The sequence below is a fragment of the Camelus bactrianus genome, chromosome 11 (assembly GCF_048773025.1).
Source record: "Camelus bactrianus isolate YW-2024 breed Bactrian camel chromosome 11, ASM4877302v1, whole genome shotgun sequence".
In the NCBI taxonomy this organism is placed as follows: domain Eukaryota; kingdom Metazoa; phylum Chordata; class Mammalia; order Artiodactyla; family Camelidae; genus Camelus; species Camelus bactrianus.
In genome coordinates, this window is record NC_133549.1 from 57,300,653 (window position 1) to 57,321,804 (window position 21,152).

A 21,152-nucleotide genomic window follows, 5' to 3' on the forward strand; every position below is an offset into this window, starting at 1 on the left:
GGACTCAGTCGGACCGCACAGAGTGTGCGTGACTCTCCCCACTCTGGCAGTCTTGAGGTCTAGCTGTTTCTCTCTCTCCTCGTCAGTATCCACTTCCTTCAGCTGAGGGGCCTTGTCTTGCTATTGGGAAACGCTCTGCAGATGTCAAGGCTTAAGACCAGAGCTCCCGCCCCACCCCCACCTCCACCCAGGAGTAAGAGGGGCCAGGATGGGGGTGAGCGGCCAGAGCGTGGGGATTGTGTCAGGGCAACGCTGCTGAGTTGGAGGACAGTGTGTGTTCATCTCCTGACTGGTTTATAAAACACATCTTGAGTTACACTAGATTATTAAAAATCTTCCCGTACTGTGGGCGTCAGACTTTGTCTTTCACAACATGGGGTTTTTAAAAAAAATTTAAATTTTGTATTTTTTTAAACTCCCTCGTTTCTGTGGGACTTTCCCAGGCATAACAGCTTTAACCATATCGGACTGGGAACAAATTCTGATTTTTAATGGGAATGATTGGAGTTCTCAGAGCGAATGCCAGGATGTCCAGGGTCATTTTTATCTTCCTTAAAAAAGTGTTAATTACTAGCCAGTAGTAGTCAATGTGGCTCATTTCCCTCATCCATAGAACTGTTATTCTTAAAATACTGTGGAGGGACCAGGCAGTACTTTCACTAAGGGTGCAGTAGTGGATTCATTCAGTAGCTGGTGTCCTTATATCAAGGGAGGATTGGAGCTTTCCAACTTTCTTTTGTGGTTTGGTGCATAACTTACTTTGACTTTATCAGTTAGTGCATCGCAGTATGGGAGCTATTTAGCCCTCCGTGGAAGTGCAGTGGTTTTTTAGAACAATTAAGCAGGTTATTTTAAGACAGAACAAGATGTTTTCCAAAACAATAACTTGGTGGAAACAAATAGCAGGAGTGTTTGGCAGGCATTTTTGGATGAGCTACAGACTTGTCTCCCTTGTGCTTATTTTTATTGATAAACATCCCCAGGGCTTGTCATGTCTCTGTCCTTCTCCCTCTTTTTTTCCCCCGTTAAATTATGTAACTTTCTAGGAGAGTTACTTCTGTGATAAACTGTTCAGGTTAAGAATACTGCAAAGTAGATTAGGAAATTAAACCCCAGTTGCATTTTCAGTAGCCTATTTTAGTTACTTCATTTGTCCCATGGTTTTTTTCCCCCTAGTATCTATTATAAAACAAAATATTAAATTTACTCAAAAATATTATTGTGAGCTTGTTTGGGTTGAACTGATAACATACATACCTATCCTTTCAACAGGTTTCCAATTTGTTTTCCACATGAGTTTGGAAGGATGTGAAAGATGGATCTCCTAATAATGCTGTGTCTTCCTTACCTGTCTTGCCTGGGTGCATACAAGTAACCACAGTCGTGGTAGCTTCTAGGAAGCCCTCTTGCATGACCTGAGTTTTAGAAGTGGATTTCTTTTTTGAATTAATTCCCATTTAGAATGAAATGAAACATGAATGAGGCATTTTTTTTTAAATTTGAAGGCTGTTCCCTTTGTAGATATGACATTCTGACATGAGATGGTTGGAAATTGCTTTGCTGTGGTAGTTTCTTTTACAGAAAGCCTTAATAGAGTTAGCATTTCTTCAGCAACATATGTATCAATGAAATATTTACACTTAAAGTGCAAAGAGTTCTTTAGTAAACGAACATAATGCTTTGATTAATGTTGTAAAATCATTAAGTGAATGATGTCTTCTAAGAAAGTAAGAAAGAAACCTAGCACACTAAGTACCAAGGCATTTTGTCATGTGGGCTTCCTAGTGTCATGTTTTGTTGGAATTACCACGTTTGAAGGAATAAGACTAGTTTTCCGAAGCAAACATAATCATGTGTCTCATTGCTTTTATACCAGGTGGTTAAAGCAAATGTGGGTACTAGAATCACTCAGATCTAGGTTCAAATCCCAGGAGGACCTTGGGACAGTTTCTGGGCACCTCTCTGTCTCAGTTTGCCTGTCTGCAAAATGGGACTGATATTAGTACCTTTCTCTCTCAGTTTTGTGGGAATTAAAAGAGATATTGCCTAATAAGCTAAAACTTGCCACACTGCTTTGTAAATGATAACAGCTTAATATGTCAGTTACTTTTGTTACTACTAGTAATAAATATAGCATGGATTCAAAAGATTTCCAATGCCTATCACAATTTCTGGCATATAGTATATGTTTAAATATTTAGGGAACAAAGAAGAATTCTGTAATTTCATAATTGTGGAATGGAAATAAAATAGAGAACAAGGTAGAAAGTTTGGAAAGTCAACAAATGTTCTAGTATTGTTAGATATTCTTGGGTGGAAAGCTTTTCATTAAAAAAAATGCCGAGTAAGAAAAGTCTATATTTGCCTTGTTGAGTTTCTGATTATTGTGAATTTGGATTTGCTATTTTTTTTGCACAGTTGCCTTAAAATATGTGGAGGTTTCCAGTTTAAGTCAGGATAAGTAAGATTCTCTGCCTTTAAGTCTGCATAGTGCAAATTGGTGATTATAATGCTTGGAATTTGTTTCCAGAGAGACTGTCCTGGGGGTAAGTTAATCTTTAATGAGTTGTATTTTTATTAGTAGAGAAATTCTTCTACGCAATGGACCAAAAATTTAGTGAGGTTAAAATATGGGCAGTAGGGTAGTGGTCAAAGAAATGAAATATCATTCTTGGATGATCATTGAATCCCAAAAGAATTGATATGCATAAAATCCACCAGGCCAAAAATGTAGGGAAAAAATCATTAGCTTTTTATTTTTTAGTTTTTATTTTGTCTGAAAATTACTTTGGAACAGCCATGCAGAGTATCTCGCATTTTTGTTTGAATCTAAATTAAAATCTTATTAGTCAACAGTTTTGTAAATGGGAATTTATTTTCAAGTTTAGTTTAGGTTTTTGATGGGTATGATCAGCCTTGGAGTGGATACCATGGACAGCATTATAATGACAAAAATTGTGTTTGATTTATTGAATTCTGATCTTCAAAATTTAGACTTCATACTTCATGTGAGGTAGTATCGATTCATTCAAGTCAATTAAATGTGCGTTACGGTGGGTAAAGAGGAAGGTAGGTTCAGAGCAAGGTCTGTGAGAAAGTAGGAAGTAAATGGGTTAAATGAGTCAGAAATACAGCCTTGATGTTTGCCAGAGTCCTGAGAGGCAAATGTGGAATTTATATATTTATACTTTTCCTTTGTTTTATACCTTACTATTATACTTTTATTTTTATGTTAAAGAACATATATGTGTGCCATGCAAATAAAAATTCCTACATAAAATTTAGAGGCATAGGCATTTTCAAAGTTCTGAATTCCTTATTTCATCATAGAAGGAAGTGTTATAAGGGGGGCAGCGACCTATTTTCATGAATTGAGGTTGACATCTGGTGGGCTTTTAGGATATTGCTATTAAACACTTTAAAAACCATGTTGCATTTTTACAGTTATGGGCACAACAAGGATCATTGACTGCTGCTTGCTTGAGCAGCAGAACTGGCCTCCAAAACAGCTAATCACACATTGATTGAAAGTAAAAGCAGCAATTACATAGTTATGTATCTTTTTAATTTGGCAAACTTTAGTGAAGATTGTCTTATGATTTGGTAAATAGATAATAGTTTTTTAGATTAGTTTTTGTGGGAGCAGGGAGAAAGATGAAGTAAACTATATGAAACTGGGGGAGTACTGAAATTGAAAATAAATAAGAGCTAAGCTTATATAGTTTTCTAGTTAAGGCTTGATTAAGGCTGATAAACAACAAGAATAAATCAAATAACTTTATGAAGCTTAGTGTTCAAAAGCAAGGGGCCCTTGGCCAGATCTGGATTTGAGTGTCGGTCTTACCTTTTAATAGAGAGCTTGGGAAAATTCATTACCTGTAGCCCCCTTTCTAAAAGAGGGTGTTAGTCATAGTGCCTACATCCTGAGGTGGTTGTGACAACTAAGAGAAAAAAAGATGTATGTAAAAACCTCACAGTGCTGGCCACTTAAGTGCTGAATAAATGAATATTAACCATATTCATTATAAATCATAGTTCATAAAATGCACATTCTTGCATTGAAAATGAAAATCAAGTGTATTGGGAAATGAATTAAATGATCTTATGATAAATGAATGTTCACAGCTATGTAAATATTATTATTGGCCTTCCTGGTAGCTCACAGCGTGCTGAGGGTATTAGCCCCTTGTAAAGGTGGATGAGTACGTTCTGAGTGAAGCCGTATTAGACACGAGGGTGGAATTGTAGATTTTGCTCAGGATGAAAGGGCTTTACACCCTCTTGTCATTGTTCTTGGCTTGCATATTTTTTATTCTTTGAACAGTTCTGAACCAGTCACTTCTAATATTTTTACTAGAGATTAGCTGCAAAATCAGTTAATCACCCTTTTAGTTTTATGTTGCTCTGAACTTGTGGTTCATTGGTGTCCAGAAAGAGACTTTTTCGAAGAAAATATTGTGCCTGGGCTAACGTGTTCTCTTTGCTCTCTTGTAAAATGGGAACAATCATAGTCCTGTCTTCCGGGGATGCTGTGAGCACAGAATGAGGTGATGTGTGTGAAATGCATAGCTCACTGCCAGGCACACGGTGCTTGGTCACTGTTACTGCAGCAGCAGGAGCAGCAGCAGCACCGTGCCTTGTGATGGACAAGGATTTCAAAGGCTTAGTTGGTTGCCAGGCTTTTTTTCTTGAAACAACTGCATATGAATTTTTTTTTTTTTTGACGGAGGGGAAGGGGTGATTTGTTTTTCAGTGAAAGTCTTCCTCCGATCAGAAAAGTTTATTAGGACGCATGTAATAGAATCAGCAGAACTGAAGGTTAAGAATGTTTTCTAAACTAAATGAAAAAAATCCATCAGAGGTTGTGGAGCCTGGCAGTAAAGAGCTCAGGAACTGCCCTCCAGCCGGCCTGGGTTGGGGTCCTCACTTTGCCTTTTGCCGAGTCCCAGGAGGATGATGTGAGGTGGGCCCTGTGCTCGTGGGCATGGGGTCAGTGCTCTCAGTAAATGTACACGCTCTCACTCAGTCTTATCTCTGTGCAGACTTCTGGGGTTTTGGTTAAGTTGATCATTGATAAGTTAAAACGGAAAGGCTTGTCAGATCGATGATTTTAACAGGCAGGAATGTATTTGGCTGCAATTAACAGAAAGCCCAACACAGAGTGGCTTCGTCAAGCCAGGGGATTATTTTCTTGACCAAACAAAAAAACTGGGGCTAAGAGGTCCAGGCCCCAGTAGCTGCCTTGAAGGAGCCCAGCAACTTCCCCCACGACGTTGGCCATCCTTACCTATGGCTTTTGGACTTATTGTTGCGGTCTGGCCTGGGGTAAAAGGAGGACAAAACTTGTTTTTTATTCCAGATTTCGCCTAAAAAGGCAAAAGTGTGACAAAGAGTTCTCCCTCCTGGAATTTCCCACTGTATTTCTTTGGCTATTCTTTGCTACAAGAGATTCTGGGAAAGTAGCTTCTTTTCCAGCTTCTCTAGCAGAAGTAGGTGAGGAGGAAGGGAGTCAGAACCGATGCAGAGTGATCCAACCCATGGTTTCCCCACAACAGGCGAAGCAGGGGGTGTTGTGACAGAAATTCCAAGTTGTGTCTGAAGCAAAAGGTTACCTGTGTCAGACACTTTGGCCTGCATTGATAATCTCCAGAAATCTAGATTATTTGGCAATTTTTATGTGGGTGGACTTTCTTCTTGGCATTAGTCTGGGAATAAACCTAATTGCCAAAGAGAAAACACTTTTGATCATGGAAAGCTGCTCTCATCTTGTTACTCCATTTGCAAACAGGACCTAGGGCCTCTTAATACTGTAACTATCTTTCCTTCCTCCAGTATTTTCTCCCTGTCAAGTGTTTTGTTGTTTTTTTTCACTGAAAATTACATGACACAATACAAATGCCTGTTTTACCTTTTATTACTCTAAGATTTCTTTTCTCCTCTCCCTCTTCCTTACCACCCACCACCCATCTCAAATTGCTTTTAGAATTGATGGGTTCAGTGTAGTTCATGCTCCTGCCCTTTTGGCTTTTCTTAGAGTGGTCACTGCAATAGAATCTGGCTGCAAAGCCAGAATTTGTTCAAAAGATGAAGTCATTTTGGAAGCAGTTTGGTAGTAGAGTTATCATCAGATTTGTGCCATGTTTTGCTGTTTGAAATTGCCCAGAGTGATGAGCTAATAAAATATACTCATTGGCTCATCCTTGGTTTATTCTGTTGATTTTAAAATATAGTTCTTAAAAAAATGCGTGGGATAATAGTGCCCAAATGATTCCTTTACGTAAAATGCTTCATAAACTACCTGGAGTGAGGCACAATTTTAAGGTTAATTTATTAGTGGCTTTTGCAATGTGTGGGGGTGATCTTGGCAAGAAACCCTCGTTGTTATACCGCAGAAGCCACCACATTCGATTTTTAATCCATGCGGTACTAGCACTTAGGGCAGTGTGTTACCAAAATGCACAAACCATTAATAGAAACATTTTGTGGATAACGTACATTTATAAATCAATTTACTACCTAATAAGCTACTAATAACTGAAGTTGATAAAAGCATTTATATTTGTAACATGTATTAAATCTTGTTCCCATTTATGATGCTGGCATATAAAAATACCATGCTCACTTTCTAGCTACAAAGTAGTTCCTCTGATACAGTGAGTAAGATAGACCACGTATTAGTCGGCATATTGACTTGCTCTGGAGCTTAACTACATATCTGGTGGAAGAAGATGCTTAAACATAAGATCTAAAAATTAGCCATTGCGTTTTTTCCACATTGTGAAAGTAATACAAACTTATTATAGAATACTTGAAAGTACAAACAGATGTAAATAAGGAAACCCAAAAGTCACCCCTAAGTCCAGAATCCAGCAGTAATCACTGATAATATTTCAGGAATTTTTTTTACTGGTCTTTAAAAAGTATGTTCACACATAATTTATTTTTGCACAGATATTGAGTTCCTCCTATAGTCAGGTACAGTGTTAGACAAAACCAAAATAAATTATGGTCCCTTGTTTGACTTGTGTCCCTTAAATTCTAAACTGGGGTCACACTTCCTTTCTTTTTCACTTAACATTGTATCATGGGTATTTTCCATTTCATTTAAGATTTTTGAAGAACATAGTTTTAAGTAGCTATATAATATTACCTTGACATATCATGATTTGCTCAAACATTATGACATTTTATAACATTTTCAGGTGGCCAGGCAGTGGGAAGAACCTAATGTTTCTATTCAGACTGTCCCAGATATAGATACTGGCTTTATCATTTATTGATTACATGGGCTGGGACAAGTTAATAACTTTTCTGAGCCTCAGTCTTCTCATTTCTAAAATGGGATAAATATAATTCCTAGGTTGTGAGTGTTAAAAATAGTACATGTAAAGCATGCGACCAGTGCCAGATGTAGTGCACATACTCAATATTGGCAGATGATGAATATTGACACTGCTACCCCAAACCCTTTTGCCTAAAACCTTTTTTTAAGAGGGCATCTTTAATTATTCTTACAGGAAAAATTCCTACTAGTGAAATTTTTCAGGCAAAGGGAATAGATATTTTTAAGGCTCTTGACAAAGTTGCAAAATTATTTTCTGAAAAGAGCCACAGGTTAGGCAGAAGAGACAACAGCTTTGCAGGATTTCTGCTCCTTGTACCTTTGATCCCAAACCTGACTTATTTGAGCTGGTGATTGTGAGAAATTAGGAAATAATTGAATTACCAGTCCAGAGTTAGGGTTTGTTTCTTTCACCAAAAACTTTGAGTGACGTTTATTGTACCCAATTAGCATGTCTGGGAATTAATCATTCTTCAAATCTGAGCATAAAATTCACCTGGGGAGATTGTACAAAATGGCAAACTCTGGGCTCTCAAGAGATTCTAGTTCTGTAGGTTTGAGGGCCATAGTGGTGGAAGGAATCTGTAGTTTGAAAAGAATCTCATGTGAGTCTAATCTACATGGTCCCAGGAACATACTTTGAGAAATATTGCTAGATATTTAGATGAAGATGATCAAAAGTAGGAAGACTGAGATCCTTTTCTTTGATTCCGTTTACCCCTGAAGCTCGTAGTTTCTCCATGTTATTAAACCATTTTGAAGCATTTTTAGTCTAGGAGCATAGTTTATAACTGGCACAGTGTTGTTTAGAGTGGCCTATCCTAAGGGCCTTGGAGGAACAGCACAAACCTATATACTCCTGTGGAGGAGATACATTGTCTTTGTTATTGCACAGTGGGCTCAGAGTGCATTCAATTTTCCTACAAACTCCTATTGAGTTAGGTGTAATAGACACCTTTTGAATATATTATGAAACAAGTTAAAGCACACATTTTTTTATTACAGAAATTTAAAAAGCCGTATGAGGAGAACTTTTAGAAAAACAATCACTGGTAATCTAACCATTCTAACAGCCATTTTCATTTTTCTGCCGTGAAATGTAGTCCTTGCAATATGGTCCTTGACTATTTGCATAGAGTTTATGTAGCTGCTCTTGTAGCACTGACTACTGTTTTGCATTCAGCACTAATCTAATATATTAAGTATTTTTGTATTTCTAAGCAGTTTTCAGAATTAAAATTTTATGGTTACATAATGGTGCATTTGGTCCAAAAATATTTCTTTGCAGTTACACACCACCTTACAGTGAACATGAATTATGTAGCTTTTTTCCTCTTTTGAAACTATATTCTGAGGAAAAAAATTTGAGGGCTATGGCTACTGAAGAATGATGGTGATTTTGAAAGCGGTAGTTGAATTTAACTGAGCACTTACTATGTGTGAAATACTGTTCTGATGCTTTATGCCTGTACAGATGCTGTTTGGATCTGATTCATAGACAGAAAAGCTGTTAAGTCCTTTCAATTTGGGGCCTGGGTTTCTTTTTGGAATTCTGAGTGGATCTACATACTCATTTTCTTCTTAGGGTTGTCATAGATTCATAGCTCTTAGGTAGTATGGAGACATATCGAGTCTGAGCCTAGAATGATAAACTGTACTCCAGAATAGGTTCCAGTGCTTCCCCGGCTCCCAGCTGAAATGCAGAGGGGTTTGGTGGTAGGACAGGGGTGAGTTAGAATTCTTGGTGAGAATGCAGACGTTCCAAAGCATTGCCTTCTGCCAGCTTTGGTTAAGTTTTCTCTGTTTCTTCCTTTGTGAAATGAGGATAATAATACCTTTCTCCTAGGGTTATTATGAGGATTATATGATAATGTATGTAAAGTTGGCTTGCAGTTGGTGCCCTGCAATGGTCTGTGTGTTTCAAATTAATTTCTTATTCCTCTCCAGCATCTATCCCAGTGCTGTGAAAATACACAGAATTTCTATGTTTATGAAAAAAATTCTGTGTTTATAGAATAAATGACTCACGATGAATCTGAATTAAAAACTGTCCCATTTTGGGCTGGTGGACCTGGCATTGACCTCATAGAATGGAACTTTAAAGCTAGGGCATGTACTTGACCTTAAGAAACACCAAATAGTTCTGCTTTACATAAATAAGGCAGAGTATTTCTCCACATACAATGTAGTCTTTCTTCACCCTCAGTCTGGGCTGTGTAGAATGTTGTGTTATTAGTGACAGTACATTAGTGTGGAGTTTTGAGTGAGGATATGCAAAACTTAATTCAAGTGAGGTTAATGTTGGATAATTTTTGTCTGTGTCTGATCTGGATTAGTTTTACAGATTAAAATTGGTCAAGGTAAATATAATTTTTCAATTTATTTGGTTACAGACACTAGATTATCTTATTCTTAGATCAGTACATCTTCAGATACTTGTTTAAATATGATTTTAAGGCTTGTCGAATAAAAGATAATCTACTTTTAAAATAAGTGGACTTTTATGTTAGTTTACTCACTGTACTGGGATAACTCATTGAGGTATTTTGGGTCAAAGGGAAATAAGTGGAGTGGGTGACCGGGTGTCAGGCGACTTGAGTTCATGACCTGCTTTTGCCACTGGCACGGTCACCTTGCACGGTCATTTAACCCCTCAGAGTTTGGATTACATGCCCCCTAAAATCCCTTCCAACTTCAGCATTCTGAGTCTTTTGCGTATTATACAAGCCCAGCAGTACTTGGCATGTGGTGTTGGAGCCTGACTCAGATCTATACCCCTGAGAAATTTTGGGAGTGATTTGCCCTGATTTGAACCCCACACGTGAACATTCACAGCAAATGGGGAAGCTGGTGGAATGAAAACTGTTGGAGTGTCTTTGGAGGGGCAAATACTCCCAAGACAGCTGACCATAAGCTCTGCTTTCTGACATCTTGGCAGTCAGGTTGACAGTGCCCTGTAGTCTGTGAGCTAGATGTTAGCTAATTTAAGGTTTTCTGCAGTAATTGAGCAGGAATGTCAGTGTAAACTATAGTTGAGACTTGTTGGTGTTGACATCCCATGTTAGGTGAACAAAGGAGGTTGTATGCGTCCCCAAGTAGCATCTTTTTGTCACATTTTCCTTCCTCCTCTGCCAACGTGTTCAGTTACCAAGTTTCACGTTCCAGGGTTTATACGCCATGTAAACCACTAGAGAAATGTAGCAGGGAAGCATATTAATGTCCATTAGAGTAAAATCTCAATTTAAAGGACGTTTATATGTTCGAGTTTTAGGTATTTTCCAAATTATTGTAATTTCTTGATTATTGAGAACTAACGGTATTTCTCTTATCTTATACAGAAGACCATAAGGCTTATATTATCTGTTTTGAGTTGGTTCCTATATCATATTTTGAGCTTTTGACGTGCCAAACAAAGGCAATATTTTGGCAAGCTTCTATTATCTTTCAAATTGCTTGATTGTTATAATTTAATTTTATAAAGCCAGGAAGATACATGTTTAGCTTGAGTATTACAAGAGGAACCATATAAAGAAGTGTTTATTTTAACCCAGGGGGAATGTTTTTCTTAAGTTAAAAAAAAAATTGTATGGGAAACAGAAACCCAAGATTAGCATAGTTCTATAGAGTTTTAAGTGTTTTTTTTATTTTAACAAAGATCTCTAATTTAGTAAAACATTGTTGACAGTCATATTGTCACCTGAACAGAAAGATTACCTTCAAAAATATATTTACTCTTAGTGAATGGACATCTGGGATGCATTATCTATGGAAAGTTTATTTGACTAAGTTAAAACAAGTAGGCTTGAGCAAAAAATATTATAAAAATAAATTTGAAGGAAGTTCTACATAAATGATTAGCTTTCAAGCTTGTGAATATTTTCTCATTATAAATCATTGAGACTTCTGGGCATACCCAGAGGGAACCTTACTTAATTCAAAAAGATACACCTGCACCCCAATGTTCATATAAGCAGCACTATTTACAATGGCCAAGACATGGAAGCAACCTAAATGTCCATCAACAGACGACTGGATAAAGAACTTGTGGTATATTTATACAATGGAATACTACTCACCATAAAAAAAATAAAATAATGCCATTTGCAGGGTGGACCTGGAGAATGTCATTCTAAGTGACGTAAGCCAGAAGGAGAAAGAAAAATACCATATGATATCACTTATGTGTGGAATCTTAAAAAAAAAAAAAAAGGACAAATGAACTTATTTACAAAACAGAAACAGATTCACAGACATGGAAAACAAACTTATGGTTACCAGTAGGGGAAGGGGTTGGGAAGGGATAAATTGGGAATTTGAGATTTGCAGATACTAACTAATATATATAAAATAGAAAAACAGGAAGTTTGTACTATATAGCACAGGAAACTATATTCAGTATCTTGTAACTTGTGGTGAAAAAGAATATGAAAATGAATATATGTATGTTCCTATATGACTGAGGCATTGTGCTGTACACCAGAAACTGACACAACATTGTGAACTGACTATACTTAAATAAAACTATATAATAAAAAATAAATCATTCAGGAATAGTGAGGCCATTTGAAAAACTCAATGGGAAATTATGGCATGTGTTAAAATCGTGAGGTCTTGTAATGGAGCTGCACAAGTGAATGAGGCCTTTTACCTTTAAGAGGAATACAGTCTAGTGGAAGAGAGGAAGCCTGTCTGTACTTGTTCACAGAAAAGAAGAGACGACCCCACAGAGTAAGGCCCTACTTACTTAATGTGCATCTTTGTCTGGGGCTGCCTACCTCAGTCGCACAAGATAAGGATGTGTGACAGCTGGTTTATTTGGGAATTGCTCTTAAGTAGAGTCACATGCGGAAGAAGGAGGCAAAGCCAATACAGTGATGCATTATTGAGTTGGTTACCTCTGAGGGTGATTGCTATTTCTGGTGAATCCTAGAGTCTACATCCATAAATCTCCCATCTAAGAGACTCAGAAAAGTGTTAGTCTATCAGCTTCTGTCACTCTTTGAAGAGGATTAAGGGTTGCTCCATGAGGTTTGCCTCCCGTGTACTTCTGGGTTACACATGTGTGACACCTACGAGTCCCTACAGGCATCCAACAGACTCTCAGTGCAAGAAGTGAGAAGTCTGTCTGGTGTAAGTTTGAGATGAGGCACTGTCAGCACAAAGTGGTGTTTTTGCCTTGTTTTTTTTTTTTTTTTTTGTTTGTTTGTTTGTTTGTTTTCTTTACTGTAGCCTGACTGGAATCAGAAATGAAGTGCAGTGGAGGTGAGGTGTTGTGTACAGTCCAGTATCTTTATATACTTTAAATGCAAAAAAACCCCCAAAAACCTTCAGAAAGGGAGAGATAGAGGTGGGCATTTGAAATGTTTCATACTTTTGTTCTAATCAAAGAAAAGTCTTTACTGTAAATTCTTGTTTACTTCTGTTGTGTATGTTTATGCTGGGTTTGCTGTATTGTGAGATTACAGAAATGAACCTGCCTGTGGTCAGACAGATGGTGGAGTAGGAAGCTCCAGAATTCACTCTCCTACAGAAACACTGCTTTAACAATATACAGGTCAAAAAGCCACTATGTGAATGTCAAGGCAAACTCAAAGGCAAAAATGGCTGCAGTGAAATGGGTCAGAAAAGTGCTTTGACTTTATCTACATCAGCCCCCTTTTCAAGCTGGCAAAGCTAGCAGTTGAGAGGAGAAGCCCAATGTGCTGCTTTTCCCTTGGAAGGCAAAGAGAATAGTGGAACTTACAGCCAACATTCCAGTTTTCTGGGGGGACAACCTGAGGGATAGGTTTCTGTTTTGCCTGACTTGGAGTGCTGATGGGGAACTGGCATACTTTGGATGGCTGGTGGCTGTTGAGAACTAGAGAGAGCTCAGCAGCCTGTGGGGGCACCAGAGAACCTGCAGTGCTGCAGACAGACATCAGAGGGGCAGGAGGCTAAAGCTGTATGAAAAAGAAACCAGCAAGCTTCCCCAATTGGTAGATCACACACACAAGCCCAGAGAAGATGCATCCTTGTAAAAAGTTTGAAAGGCACCCAGAATATCTAACTGGGCTGATTGATGGAAGTCTTCCTCTGTACGAAGCCAGTTTGTAAAGGCTGGGAGAGGTGGCTGTCTTTTAAATGCAAAAACCACAACAGAAAATGACAAGGCACACCAAAAAGCAGGAATACATGGCCCAATCAAAGGAATAAAACAAATCTTCAGAAACTAACCCTAAAGAAATAGAGATCTATAAATTACCTGACAAAGAATTCAAAATAATTGTCTTAAAGCAACTCTGTGTGCTGCAAGAGAACGTAGTAAATGAAATAAGGTAAACAGTGCATGAACAAAATGAGGCCAGTCAACAAAGAGGAGTTATAAAAAGAGAACCAAACAAAATCTGGAGCTAAAGAATGTCATAACTGAATTGAAAAATTCACTTAAAGTGGATCAACATTGGACTTGGTCAAGCAGAAGTATCAGTGAACTTAAAGACAGATCATTTGAAATTACTGAATCAGAGGAATGAAAGGCAAGAAAAATGAAAAAAAGTGAAAGAAGCCTAAGGGACTTACAGACACTATCAAGTTGACCAGTATGTACTGTATGGGAGTCTCTGACAAGAAGAGAGAAAAACAGGGAGCTTATTTGAAGAAATAATGGCAGGAAACTCCCCAAATCTAAGGAAGGAAATAAACACCCAAATTTAAGAAGCTTAAAAAAAAAAAACTCCAACTAGGATGAACCCAAAGAAGTCCAAACATTATGATCAAATAGTCAAAAGTCAAAGGCAGAGAATCTTGAGAGGAACAAGAGAAAAATAACTTGTTATGTGCAAGGGAGCTCCTGTAAGCTTATCAGCAGGTTTCTCAGCACAAACATTATAGGCCAGAAGGGAGTGGGATAATCTATTCAAAGTGGTGAAAGAAAAAAGAAACCTGTCAACCAAGAATGCTGTATTCAGCAAAACTGTCCTTCAGAAATGAAGGAGAAATAAAGACTTTCATGGATAAATAAAAGCTGAGGGAGGTCATCATCACTAAAGCATATGAAAATATGAAGAAGTGCAAATCAAAACTGTAGTGAGGTATCACCTCACACCAGTCAGAATGGCCATCATCAAAAAGTCCAGAAATAAATGCTGGAGAAGGTGTGGAGAAATGGGAACCTTCCTACGCTGCTTGTATGAATGTGAATTGGTGCAGCTGTTACGAAGAACAGTATGGGAGTTCCCTAAAAAACTAAAAATAGAGCAACCATATATTCCAGCAATCCCACTCCTAGGTATATATTTTTTTTAACGTTTTTTATTGATTTATAATCATTTTACAATGTTGTGTCAAATTCCAGTGTTCAGCACAATTTTTCAGTTATTCATGGACATATACACACTCGATGTCACATTTTTTTCTCTGTGAGTTATCATAACATTTTGTGTATATTTCCCTGTGCTATACAGTGTAGTCTATTCTACAATTTTGAAATCCCAGTCTATCCCTTCCCACCCTCCACTCCCCTGGTAACCACAAGTCTGTATTCTCTGTCTGTGAGTCTATTTCTGTCCTTTATTGATGCTTTGTTTTTGTTTGTTTGTTTGTTTTTGTTTTTGTTTTTTAGATTCCACATATGAGCGATCTCATATGGTATTTTTCTTTCTCTTTCTGGCTTACTTCACTTAGAATGACATTCTCCAGGAGCATCCATGTTGCTGCAAATGGCATTATGTTGTCGGTTTTCTAGGTATATATTTAGAAAAGATAAAAATTCCGATTCAAAAAGATACATGCACCCCAGTGTTCATAGCAGCACTATATACAATAGCCAAGGCATGGAAACAACCACATGCTCATCACCGTAAGATTGGCTTAAGAAGATGTGGTGTGTACGTATATGTATAGACACACAGTGGGATATTTCTCAGTCATTAAAAAGAATGAAATATTGCCTTTTGCAGCAACATGGATGGACCTAGAGAATATTATACTTAGTGAAGTCATACAGAAAAAGACAAGTATATCACTAAGTGGAATCTAAAACTAATAGAAATGAATCTATATACAAAACAGAAACAGACTCACAGACATAGAAAAGAGACTTAGGGTTACCAAAGGAAAAGGGAGGGTGGAGGGATAAATTAGGAGTATGGGATCAAAAGATATGAACTACTGTACCTAAAATAGATAAGCAACAATGACTTACTGTATAGCACAGGGAATTATATTCAATATCTTGTAATAACCTATAATGGAAAATAATCTGAAAAAATATATAATGAATCACTTTGATGTATACCTGAAACTAACACAATATTGTACATCAACCATATTTTAATAACAAAAATGAATTATAGACCTAAACATAAGACCTGAAGCTCTTAGAAGAAAACATAGGGAAAAGCTTTATGACGTTGGGTTCGGCAGTTATTTCGTGGGTGTAATATGAAGAGCACAAGCACCAAAAGCAATAATAGACAAATGATATTACATCAGAGTTAAGTGCTGCAAAGGAGACAATCAGCTGAGTGAAAAGGCAACCTATAGAATTGGAGAAAATATTTGCAAGTCATATATCTGATTGAGAGATTAATACCCATGATAAAGAACAATAAACAATGTAATTAAGAAGTGGGTAAGAAACTTAAGCAGCCATTTTCCCAAAGAAGATGTACAGATGGCCAAAAAAAAAAAAAATGAAAAGGTGTTCAACCTGAAATAATCATTAGGGAAATGAAGTTTAAAAACACTGTGAGAGACCACCTCACACTCATTAGGATGGCCATTATAAAAAAGACCAGGAAATAACAAGTGTTGGTGAGGATGTTGAGAAGTTAGAACTCTTGTGCACTCTTGGTGGGAATATAAAATGGAACAGCTATGGAAAATAGTATGAAAGTTCCTTGAAAAATTAAAACTGTCATGTGATCCAGCAGTCCTACTTCTGGGTATATATGCCAAAGAATTGAAAACAGCATCTCAGAGAGAGAGGTTCACATGCATGTTCATTGCAGCATTATTCATAATAGCCAAGTGCTGGAAGCAACCTAAATGTTCAACAGTAGATAAATGGATGAAGAAAATACAGTATGTACATAGAATAGAATGTTACTCAGACTTAAAAGAGGGAATTAAAAAATGATTCTGATAACTTTTTAAAAATTATTTTTTTAAGTATAGTCAGTTTACAATGTGTCAGTTTCTGGTGTACAGCATAATGTTTCAGTCATCCATGAACATATTTATATTCCTTTTCATATTGTTTTTCATTACAGGTTACTACAAGATATTGCATATAGTGCCTGTGCTATACAGCAGAAACTTGTTGTTTATCTATTTTATATATAGCAGTTAATATCTGCAAATTTCAAACTCTTAATTTATCCTTTCCAACCCCTTTCCCCTCCCTGATAGCCATGAGTTTGTTTTCTATGTCTGTGAGTCTGTTTCTGTTTTGTAAATAAATTCATGTGTCTTTTTTTTAGATTCCACATATGCATGATATCATATGGTATTTTTCTTTCTCTTTCTTGCTTACTTCACTTAGGATGACAATCTCCAGTTCCACCCATGTTGCAGCAAATAGCATTATTTTATTCAGAAAGAGGGAAATCTTATCACATGCTACAACATGGATGAAGCTCTAGGACAGTCACAAAAAGACAAATGTATACTGTTTGATTCCACTTATATGAGGTATCTGAAATAATCAGACTCTTAGAAACAAAAAGTAGAATGGTGGTGCCAGGGCCTGGGGGAAGAAAAAGGAAAATTGGTCAGTGGTTTAAGTTTCCATTTTGCAAGATGAAAAACTTCTGGAGGTCTGATGCATGACAGTATGTGTGTAGTTAATCCTAGTGTACTGTATACTTAGAAAAGGTTAGGATGGTAAATTTTATGGACCACCAAAAAAAAAAAAAAAAAAAAAAAAGAAAAGAAAAAGGAAAAAAGTCCTTTGTGCTGATTTTTTACCTAATATGACAGATTTGCCTTAAATAAGCCTTTATGAACAGTCATAATCTTTTAAAAACTGAAAGTTTTCAGCATGAAAGAGAAAAGGCACTTAAAGAATCATAACTAGTTCTTTATCTTTTGTTCAAAGTTTAGAGAGGGGAAGCAGTTTTATTTCAGAAGGGTGAAAGCATTCGTCCATTGAAACCTGAACCATGAGTATTTCCTTCTGAGAGATGCATAAAAATAAGCAGGCCTGAAGGCAGAGTCCTGCAGTAACTGGAACCTCGTAATAGCCTTTACATTTGGTTCTAACACGCACATAACAGGAAGAAGGATTCAGTTATTTTCAAGCCCTCAAATCCCAAATGTGCTGAATAAACATTTCTTTTAAAAAATAAATACTCAAAATGGATTTGTATGACTTGAAGTTTGAAAGAAATGTTCTTGCATTCCATAGTTAACAATTGTAACAGTATCACTTTCTCAAATTCCCATATTTTTAAAGTGGACTATTGTGGTTTGGCTTAGCTACTAAATTAAATTATTGCCTGCTTGCACATTCCTGCTGGTTACACTATAATCTTTACCTCCGTTGGAAAATATGCCCTATTTTGAATGTTTGTTTCGAGCTACTTGGCTTGAAATACCTCTGTTTAGCTGTGAGGCATAGATATGTGTGTGATCTGTGTTATGAATCTAGAAAGAAAAGAAATAAAATTGTGTTACACATACACGTTACTTGGGCTATGAGGCACTTTAGAAGTGGAATGAAAAATACTAAGTACAGTTAAATTGTTTTGACAGTTGGTAAGAATGGTTCTAATTATATACATATACACATACACATAACACATATATGTGCATATGTGTAAGATACACATACATACATGGCTGTATATGTTATGGAGTGAATTGTGTCCACCCAAAATTCATATGTTGAAGTTCTAAACCTTAGAATCTCAGAATGTGATCTTGTTTGGAGATAGGGTCTTTACATAGGTAATCAAATGAAAGTGAAGTCATTAGGGTGGACCCTATTCTGGTGTAACTGGTGTATTTATAAAGAAGGGGAAACTTTAGACACAGAGGCACGTAGAGGGCAGACAGTGTGAAGAGACACAGGGAGAACCTGGCCTTCCCTCACAGCTGTCAGAAGAATCCAACCCTGCAGTACCTTCACTTTGGACTTCTAGCTTTCAGAACTGTGAGATGGTAAATTTATGTTGTTTAAACCTCCCAGTTTGGGTACTTAGCTATGGCAGCACTAACAAAGTAATACAGTGTGTTTCTCTATTATGCTGCAAATCAGGATGTACTTATTTAGCTGTAATACAAGATGAGTCTTTGAACATTTTAACACTTCTTATTATCTCTTAAGCACTCTTTCTTTTTTTTTAATTGAAGTACCATCAGGTACAATGTGCCAATTTCTGGTATACAGCACAGTGTCCCAGTAATGTAAATACATACATATATTCATTTTCATATTCTTTTTCATTAAAGGTTATTACAAGATATTGAACATAGTTCCTTGTGCTATACAGCAGAAACTTAAAAAAAATCTATTGTTATATATAGTGGCTAAAAGTTGTAAATCTAAAACTCCCAAATTCATCCCTTCCCACCCCTTTTCCCCGGTAACCATAAGATCGTTTACTATGTCTGTGAGTCTGTTTCTGTTCTATAGATGAGTTCTTAGTGTCCTTTTTTTCTTTTGTTTTTGCAGATTCCACATATAGAGTGATATCATATGGTATTTTTCTTTCTCTTTCTGGCTTACTTCACTTAGAATTACGATCTTTAGATCCATCCATTTTGCTGCAAATGGCATTTTATTCTTTTTTGTGGCTGAATACTATTTCATTGTATAAATATACCACAACTTCTTTATCCAGTCATCTGTTGATGGACATTTAGGTTGTTTCCATGTCTTGGTTATTGTATAATTTGTATATTGCTGCTATGAACATTGGGGTGCATGTATCTTTTCAAATTAGAGTTTCCTCTGGATATATACCCAGAAGTGGGATGGCTTGATCATATGGTAAGTCTATTGTTTTTTTTTGAGGAATCTCCATACTGTTTTCCATAATGACTATACAAACAACATTTCCACCAGCAGTGCAAGAGGGTTCCCTTTTCTCTACACCCTCTCCAGCTTTTATTATTCATGAATTTTTGAATCATGGCCATCCTGACTGGTGTGAGGTGATACCTCATAGTTTTGATTTGCATTTCTCTGATGATTAGCAATATTGAGCATTTTTTCATGTGCCTATTGGCCTTTTGTATGTCTTCATTGGAGAATTGCTTGTTTAAGTCTTCTGCCCATTTTTGGATTGGGATGTTTGTTTTTTGTTCATAAGTTGTATGAGCTGTTTATATATTCTGGAAATTAAGCCTTTGTCAGTCACATCATTTGCAAATATTTTCTCCCATTCCATAGGTTGTTGTTTTGTTTTGCTTATGGTTTCTTTTGTGTGCAAAAGCTTATAAGTTTAATTAGGTCCCATTTGTTTATTTGGTCTTATTTCTGTTGCTTGGATAGACTGCCCTAGGAAAACATTGCTAAGATTTATGTTAGAGAATGTTTTGCCTATGTTTTCTTCTAGGAGATTTATTGCGTCTTGTCTTATATTTAAGTCTTTAAGCCATTTTGAGTTTATTTTTGTGTTTGGAGTGAAGGAGTATTCTAACTCTTAAAAAATTAGTTTCCCAGTTTTGCAGGTTGAGAAATTCAGGTTGGCTGTGATGATGAAGCCGTTAGATTTGAAAGTGGATCTAGAAGCTCTGACCCTGCTCTGTACAAATACAAATCAGACCTTATTCAGGAGTTTATGAGATTGTGCAATTTATATCAATGGTAGAGTCCTCTAGAGACCTAAACAAACCCACTCTCATCTAGCACCAAAAAAAAGGGAAAAATCTTGAAATTACACATACCGGAATTAAGTTTTCTGGAGATTAGAAACAGATGTCATCAAATGACCATTTTCCCCACTGCCCCAAGGTATACGTGCCTTTTTCTTGTACTGATGTTGTCATCAGTAGAAGGGACATGAGTTCGGTGCTTGGAAAAGTGGGAGATGCAGTGTTCTTTCAGCTATATGCCTCTACAGTCCAATGCATACCCCGGTTTCCCATATCCCATGTCTGAGTAAGTGCATATCTGAGTTTATGAACCCCAAATGATGCGAGAACACACCTGGCTTACCCAAATCTCTGACTGGGGAATATTGGAGTTAGTGCTAGAGAAGAAGAAAGCTATTTAAAAATGCTAGGTATTATTGTTGTTGCTGTGGATGTTGAGAGAGGTTAACCTTTGGGTGAAGAAGTACTATACCTACTTCAATTTGGTGGATGAAGGTAGTGAAGGCTGTTAAACTGGCCTGAGCAATGATTTTCACAGTAATTTTTAATTAAGAAAGTGAAAGAAACTACGTTAAATAAAGCTAGCCTTCTTCCAGTTATGTTATTGGCTGTTTGTCTAGTAGTCTAGTAACTCAAAATACACCAAGGTGTGTCGTCTAAAAGTTCTTGGTGTTTACTGTTAGACTGTGCGATTTTTGGAGTAATGAAGACCCTATATCTCTTGGAAAAGTTGACCTAGTCATTGGTAGACTTTTATGGTCTATTCCAAAAATGAATTTCATCTTTAGAAAATAGCTAATCGAGGGAGATTATATGATTTATTGTGTTTATGAATTTGAATTATTGTTTGTTGTCGCTCTGAGTGCCCTTTCTAAATGTGGTGTGCTTTTTTATGACTATTCCAGTCATAACATTTCAAACCCACGGCTTTTAGTTATAAAATAATCTAGTCAGTCACTTCAGAGTAACTTTTTGTTTTTATTTTTAATATTTTAAATTGTGAAGTGTA

General features: G+C 36.8%; 1 protein-coding gene across 4 annotated transcripts in view; it reads left to right on the plus strand.

Annotated features, from left to right (window-relative positions):
• Positions 1-21,152, plus strand: part of BICC1 (BicC family RNA binding protein 1) — a 326,417-nt gene that overhangs the window by 75,608 nt on the left and 229,657 nt on the right. The window lies entirely within an intron of this gene.